The sequence below is a fragment of the Gymnodraco acuticeps genome, unplaced genomic scaffold, assembly GCF_902827175.1.
Source record: "Gymnodraco acuticeps unplaced genomic scaffold, fGymAcu1.1, whole genome shotgun sequence".
NCBI classification, from domain to species: domain Eukaryota; kingdom Metazoa; phylum Chordata; class Actinopteri; order Perciformes; family Bathydraconidae; genus Gymnodraco; species Gymnodraco acuticeps.
The window spans coordinates 886,311-893,889 of record NW_022990999.1 but is presented as its reverse complement, the minus strand read 5'-3'; positions in this window follow the sequence as shown (position 1 = coordinate 893,889).

Genomic DNA, 7,579 nt, shown 5'->3' with positions numbered 1-7,579 from the left:
TCCATTAATGATGACAGGAGGCACAGCAGCCCTCTGTCTGATGGACAGATGTGTTCATGACGACTTATATATTTACTTTTAATTCATTCACGGTTCATTCAGTGCGGTATAATGAGACAATAACAGGCTACAGATGCGAACCCTTTGGATTCTCCACACATAGCGTTGTGTGTTCCTTCCAAACAACAACTTTGGTTTCATCTGTCCACAGAATATTTTGCCAGTAGTGCTGTGGAACATCCAGGTGCTCTTTTGCAAACTTCAAACGTGCAGCAATGTTTTTTCTGGACAGCAGTGGCTTCCTCCGTGGTGTCCTCCCATGAACTCCATTCTTGTTCAGTGTTTTACGTATCGTAGATTCGTCAACAGAGATGTTAGCATGTGCCAGAGATTTCTTTAAGTCTCTAGCTGACACTCTAGGATTCTTCTTCACCTCATTGAGCATTCTGCGCTGTGCTCTTGCAGTCATCTTTACAGGACGGCCACTCCTAGGGAGAGTAGCAACAGTGCTGAACTTTCTCCATTTATAGACAATTAGTCTTCGTGGACTGATGAACATCAAGGCTTTCAGAGATACTTTTGTAACCCTTTCCAGCTTTATGCAAGTCAACCATTCTTAATCGTAGGTCTTCTGAGAGCTCTTTTGTGCGAGGCATGGTTCACATCTGGCAATGCTTCTGAAGAATAGCAAATTCAAAACTGGTGTGTATTTTTTACAGGGCAGGGCAGCTTTAACCAACACCTCCAATCTCGTCTCATTGATTGGACTCCAGGTTGGCTGACTCCTGACTCCAATTAGCTCTTAAAGAAGTCTTTAGCCTAGGGGTTCACATACTTTTTCCACCCTGCACTGTGAATGTTTACATGGTGTGTTCAATAAAAACATGAAAACATATAATTGTTTGTGTGGTATTAGCAGGGTTCGTACGGGTGCTTGAAATCCTTGAAAATGCTTGAAATTTGAGGTGGTATTTTCAAGGTTGGGAAAGTGCTTGCATTTTGGGAATGGTGCTTGAAATTGAGATAAAGTGCTTGAAAATGTAAATGCTTTACTTTTACAATAAATTGCTGTCTGACTGAATAGTTCGCTTTTTAGATTAAAAGAAAATAATTGCTTCGCTTCTACATAAAACAGCTCCGCTGCACCTTCCCGTGCTATGCGCGCGACCTGCAAGTGTTTGTGTTACGTGTGATAGATGACTGTGTGCCAGGAGGGTTGCAGTTTCAACGAGCGTTGGCTAGCAGAAGACAAATACAAGCCATGGCTAAGACGAGGGTCAAGCCCACGAGTAGCCTCCTGCAAAGTTTGCAACAAATAACGATGCGAGAGTCTGCGCTGACGAGCCACATGAAAGGTACGCCGTAGAAGAGCATTTTAGATTAGGCTAACGTTGCATGTTACGTTTGTTTAAGCTAACGTTAGCAAGCTGAATAGCGAACTCCATGAGGGATAATAATAATAATTGCAGGGGACAATCATTTCAGAGGAGCGTACCTATGTTATGTGCGTTACAGTCGCCATTCTGCGGTGTTCAGAGGATGAAGCACTCACGGCATTTCGTGTTATAGTCACGAAATATAATCTATTGATTCGACACAGAGCGATTTTGAAAGCAATGTATTTCTACTGGTAGTATGTTTCGTGCCTAAACCAAATGTAACTTGCTCTATCGAAATCAGTCACATTGACCCGAAGACACATTTTCGTTTGTATTACTGGTCTGGGGGAAGCTCGCGAGTGTGTTTGTGTATTTTTGTGTTTGTGTACCGGGGAAACACTTACAAGAAACACCGGCTGTTGTTATGCTTGCTGTGATGTTACATTAGTCCGTTCTCTGCTTGTAATTATGCCGAAGCTTCAAAGTTGTATTTATCATCTGAATTTGCCGAAACAAGTTTAATATTCTGAAAGCCAATACTTTGTTTATTTGAAAACAGATGAAAACAAACTGTCTTTTATATAAAATGGAAGTATTATACAAGTAAAACTACATGTTGCTTTAATCCCATGTAATTGTAGAATGAACACAGTCTTCCTTTGAAGATGTATAAGTCAGGTTTCTTGAGTAGTCAGCATTACCTACAAATCATTGTACACATTTGTAAATATTATTTTCTACTTGTTACCATTGTGAGTCTATTTGTATGCAGCTCTGCGTGATTTTGTGGCTACAGTTCAGACTAATACACTACCAGAGGTGGAATAAGTACTCAGATCTTGTACTTGAGTAAAAGTACAAGTACTCAGATCTTGTACTTGAGTAAAAGTAGAAGTACCAGAGAGTGTAGGAATACTCTGTTACAGTAAAATTCCTGCATTCAAAATGTTCCTCAAGTAAAAGTAGAAAAGTATTCTCATCAAAATATAGTGAAAGTAGTGACAGTAAAAGTAGTCATTGTGCAGATTGGTCCATTTCAGAATAATATATATGATATGTTTTATAAAGATTGATCATGAAAGTGTTCTCAAAGCTGGTAAAGGTGCAGCTAGTTTGAAGGACTTTGTATACTGCTGGGTAGCTGGTGGATTTACTCCAGGTGGAACTAAAGTATGATTCAACACTTGGTTATATTTCACACCATCCACATCTGTGAAGTAACTAAAGGTATTAATACATGTAGTGGAGTAAAGGTACACCATTTACCTCTGACTTATGTTCACTTCCAACCTAAAAGTACCTCAAAAATAGTAATCAATAATGTATTGAAAAGTTATTTGGCTGATTGTTGTATATTGGCTCAGCCAGGTTATATGGGATGCCCAGTCTACGTATAGATCACTCATTTTGAAATATTAAACTTAGTTTTCTTTTCTTTAATTTTTCATCCTCGTGTAGAATGCTATCACGAAACACACATTTGGTTGTTTATAGCATAAAGAACATCTGATTTAATGTGAGGTAGGGAAATAATCATTTGAGTATGTGTATATAAAATGTAATTTACAACAGCTGTAAGCTGCTTGAAAAGCTGGAAAATGCACCTTGAAAATGCTTGAAAAGTGCTTGAATTTGACTTTGGAAAAGGTGTAAGAACCCTGTATTAGTTTAAGCAAACTGTGTTTGTCTATTGTTGTGACTTAGATGAAGATCAGAACACATTTTATGACCAACTTATGCAGAAATCCAGGTCATTCCAAAGGGTTCACATACTGTTTCTTGCAACTGTACACACACACACACACACACACACACACACACACACACACACACACACACACACACACACCACACACACACACACATATATATATATATATTTATATAAATATATACAATTTCAGAATCAAACAGAGCACTCTCATAATAATGTAACACAATCAGAGACTGGATATATCCCCCCCCTCTCTGGTCGCTACAATGAGGAAAATAAATTACGGGCCAAAAGTTTTATTTACAAGTATTAAAAGTAAGCAGAGGACACCAAACCAACTGAGACCTGTCTGTCCGCTGCATCTACGCACACACTGTACCACACACACACACACACACACACACACACACACACACACACACACACACACACACACACACACACACACACACACACACACACACACACACACACACACACACACACCTACAGCTCCTAAAGCATATCATCAGGCTACAGCCGTTGTGTATTTTATTACCACTAAATGGTTTTAGAAAAATATTGACTCTTTGTTTGTAGATATCTACTAAACCAGTGGTTCTCAACCTGTGGTACGCGTACCACTGGTGGTACGCCAGCTCCCGCTAGTGGTAAATAGGAGGAATCTGACATATACAAAATATTTTTTTAATTTATTTAATTTAATTTAACCAGATGAAAACATTGAGACAAAATCTAATTTAAAATGCTGACCTGGCCAAGCAACGTTACACGTTCTTACACATAACACAGACATATAAAATACAGAAAACACAAGTAAACGAAAAGACGAAAAGCAGTCACTACATTGAGCACATTTGGGACAGTAAGGTATACTACTTATTACTGCAAGAGCAGCTGGTGGTAAGGACCTCAGACAACTTCAATTTAAAACAGGCTATAGGGACAAGGGCCATCAGTTTGAGGCGTGATTGAATAACATTAATTACAAAATAAATCATACTATCAAAATACTACAATGAATGAAAATAAGATTGAGATAATTGAAACTGTGGTTTAAATAAGTTATATAGGCTATTGTTGTTTTTAGATTTAGAAACAAAATTTGTTTTTAATGTATTTCTGGCATTGCTAATGATGACCATACTACCCGCGAACGATTAGCGAACGTTGCAAGCAAGCTAAAGAAAGAAGAAAGTTGAATTATGCTGTGAGAGAGGTACAGAGGAGAATATTACCAGCGAAAATGAACAAGTGAATGAGGAGGAGGACAGTCATCAACCGAGCACAAGCGCAGGCTCCGCCAGCAACACAAAAGTGATATGCACAGCCGCTGTGATGGAGGAGAGAAGTGACTCAGGAAGAAGGCATTTGCGCAAAGAATGGAGAGAAGGCTGTGACCGAGGTCAAAAGCTGAAAAAGCACACACTTGTCCTTAATTGTTGTCTTTTTTCTTTTCTTTTTTACTTTTCCAAATGGCAATAGCAAACATCAGCAGACTGAAGATGAGCTATTAGCCCTTAGCTCATCTACTCCTGGAAGCTTTCATTATTATTGTGGAACTGAATTCCCAATAGGAAATGTTCTGTTACAATGTAGGTTGTTGCAGGAGGCCTACATTCAAACGTTGGTATAGGAAATGAGATGTTGTCATTTGTTGTGTGAGAATAAGTTATTATTTTGTTCTTTATATTCTCACTTGTGGTGTGTGAGTGAGTGATGAGTGAGAGAGAGACTGCCCTTTGTACATGTAGCTGTGGTTGACAATAAATAATGTTATTATGAATAAATGTGCCTCCGAGTCCTGCATGAACTGTGCATAGACTTAATTTTAACATTGGTCATATGGTGGTACTTGGAGAGCCAACTATTTTCTCAGGTGGTACTACTTGGTGTGAATAGGTTGAGAACCACTGTAGCCTACTAAACTAAAGCAAATAAAGAGAGTAGGCCTGTTATACTGAGTGATATATATTATACACACTGCTCTGCTTTCTGCACGGACCTCACAGCTGTTCTCTCTGGAAACATCGCGATGCGATGAAAGCAGTTCATAAAATAATATCCAGGGGATGCATGCAGAGCTGTCATTGGCTGAGATAAGTCCGGCCGTGTGTCAGATGAAAATATTCGTGGTGGCCAAACGGCGGTACTCTACTTCCGTTTGGTTGCCAGGCCCGGAAACATTTTTTCCCATTGACTTAGGCCTACATGGGGAAAGAGTGGTCTGTAAATCGTTGGATAATTTTTAAAACTAGATAAACTACCCAGTATGAACACTAGCCCTTATTAAAAACATTCGTTCCTCAAGTTGTAAAAATGTGCTAATAACGTTATTCTGAGAGTTATTTCCCTCTGTATTATGAACGTGCATCTAACCCACGGGACCGCGCCGCCCGGCACGTTCATGTTACGTGTTCAGTAGCCTACATGGTTCAGTACTACATGAGTTTTACCTTTACCCATGGATGCCCAATAAGAACGTACCCATATCGCCTTACTGCCCACGGAGCTGTAATAATGGATATATTGCACATGTTTGCTGTAATTCATCATTTGTAAAATATTATACTACATGGGCTGTATGATTAAATCTTGTATTAAATAAAGTTAATATTACCGACGTAGATTAACGTCCCTGTAGCTTCATATTGCACTTGCAATATACCATTAAAGGAGTTGAACGTTGCTGTTTGCTATTACTATAATACCACGCAGGGATAAGCCAGAGTTTACAACCTTTGCATGTGGGCACAACACGTTTTGACCCAGATTAATTAGCTATACCATATGATATCGCCCGAGGAAGTCGTCATACTTATACATAAATAAATAAAGATATATGTGTCAAAGCTCTAATCAAATTAACAGTTGTATTAATTATACTTGTATTTGTATACATATATATATGTATATAGCCTGTGTTATATACACACAAATTAACAACCTTGTGTGTGTCAAATAACAAGTTGTATTGTAGTGTTTATTTTAGTGTTGTTTTATACGTATCCACATTTTGATTTCAGAGCACAGGAGAATGCTGGGCACAACATAAAGTTCAACAGTGAAGCTGCCAATGCTGAACAAAACCATCACTAGATCCTGTTACATCAGCGTAATATAAAAGTACATAACGATTGATGTGAACATTGGCATAATTACTAATGGCTCGGACGTTACACTAGCTAGACACTAGCTGCTAACTGCCGCGGCCGCCTCGTTATTCGTTAATATCAAATCCATCATAATAATCCAGAACCCGCGGTGCTGTTACGTGTACGCAAATTGACGTGCTTGATGTGAACGAGCCTTTTGGCGGGCGTGGTTAAATTTGCGCATGCGCTATGAGCGCACATACGGGTACTTCTCAGGCATGCTGGGTAATCTGTGACGTTTCACTTTCTCAAAAGTTGGCCCATTTTGTCATCCATGCGCCAATGAGCAACTCTCATAGAAATTGAGGCCCCGCCTTCCACGCTGTATCCAGTTCTTACTGTGGAGGATCCATCAGTGGGTGTTTCTCAATCGCGAGGATGCTGGCTTGGTAGTCGCGTACTTCCATGTCACTTCCTTCAGAAACGAAGCAAGTATACTTCCAAGCCACGGCTTCGGAAAACGAAGAAGAATGGAACAGGCTAACAAGTGTGCCACTCTCTCTAACGGTTTCAACATAAACTGTACCGAAAATAAATACCTCACGATGTCTATTTAATTATGAACTTGCTTTACTTTCACGGAACACATTTTTGGTGATAACAAACAAATTACATATTTACCAACACATGTTCTACGCCACTACATAATTACATTTAAATGTGTGCTGCGTCGGTTCAGCCATTCTCCGCAAGGTTTTTTTTAATTGGTCCGTGCGCAAAGCATTGTGGGGATTTTCAGGACGCGAAGTCTACCCATGTGCAGCCTCAAAATTTCCCCCAAACCAAGGACGCAGCCTCGGTGGAATTCCAAGTATGCTGGAGATGGGAACAGTCCTTTGGCGGCACTCGATGACGTATGCATCCTTGAAATATTGGCTTGGAAGCCAGTATCCTTGAGATTGAGAAACGGCCAGTGTATCCTTGATTATAGCTCCTCCAGACAGCCTCCTCGACGCTCGATTCTCAGTCCTCGAAGTGCATTTAGAGAAATTAGATGTCCTTCAACTTGGCGCACTGAAGTTCATTTCCGGGTCACTACCGGAGGACCGAGGAGTCGAGGGTTGCGTTCCAATAGTCCATTTAGCTTAGGAACCATCCTAACCAAGTGAAATGACCCGGAAGTCCCTCAGTGGCAGCCATGTTAAGTGCCGTTCCAATTCTCTAAATGAAAGGAAAGGAGGTTTCAAACTTCCTTTATAACCTCCTTTAGCTTAGGAACCACTGGACCTCCCTCACCGAAAGGAGAGGAGAAAGTGCTGCCCCACAATGCCTTGCAGCCGCAGCATTTGCCGTCACTCAACAGTCGGCCGTTCACGGAAACAACCGATTAT